We start from the raw sequence: 955 nt of genomic DNA, 5'->3' as shown, positions 1-955 counted from the left end.
TATCTGGTGATATCTCGGGTGCTATTAGAGATAGCGCAATAAACCAAGTGAGTTATCTGCAGGAGGCCCTGGCGCCTGATTCTGTGCAGCGGGAACGACCTCGGACCACCAGGGTCCGAAAAAACCACAGCCGCATGGGGCCGGACACTCAGGGTCAGGGGAAAATCCAATATATATCTGGTGATATCTCGGGTGCTATTAGAGATAGCCCAATAAATCAAAGTGCGTTGTCTGTAGGAGGCCCTGGCGCATGAACCTGTGCAGCGGGAACGACCTCGGACCACCAGGGGCCGAGAAAACTACAGTCTCATGGGGGCGGACACTCAGGGTCTGGGGATAATCCAATATATATCTGGTGATATCTCGGTTCCTATTACAGATAGCGAAATAAACCAAAGCGAATTATCTGCAGGAGGCCCTGGCGCATGAATCTGTGCAGCGGGAACGACCTCGGTCCACCAGGGGCCGAGAAAACAACCGTCTCATGGGGCTGGACACTCAGGGTGAGGGAAATATCCTATATATATCTGGTGATATCTCGGGTGCTATTACAGATAGCGCGATAAATCAAAGTGAATTATCTGCAGGAGGCCCTGGCCCATGAATCTGTGCAGCGGGAACGACCTCGGTCCACCAGGGTCGAGAAAACCACCGTCTCATGGGGCTGGACACTCAGGGTGAGGGAAATATCCAATATATATCTGGTGATATCTCGGGTGCTATTACAGATAGCGCAATAAATCAAAGTGCATTGTCTGTAGGAGGCCCTGGCGCATGAATCTGTGCAACGGGAACGACCTCGGACCACCAGGGGCCGAAAAAACCACAGTCTCATGGGGCCGGACACTGAGGGTCAGGGATAAATCCAATATATATCTGGTGATATCTTGGGTGCTGTTAGAGATAGCGCAATAAACCAAAGTGAATTATCTGCAGGAGGCCCTGGCGCATGAAT

The sequence above is a fragment of the Nomia melanderi genome, unplaced genomic scaffold, assembly GCF_051020985.1.
Source record: "Nomia melanderi isolate GNS246 unplaced genomic scaffold, iyNomMela1 scaffold0014, whole genome shotgun sequence".
NCBI lineage: Eukaryota > Metazoa > Arthropoda > Insecta > Hymenoptera > Halictidae > Nomia > Nomia melanderi.
Note: the sequence above shows the minus strand (reverse complement) of the source record.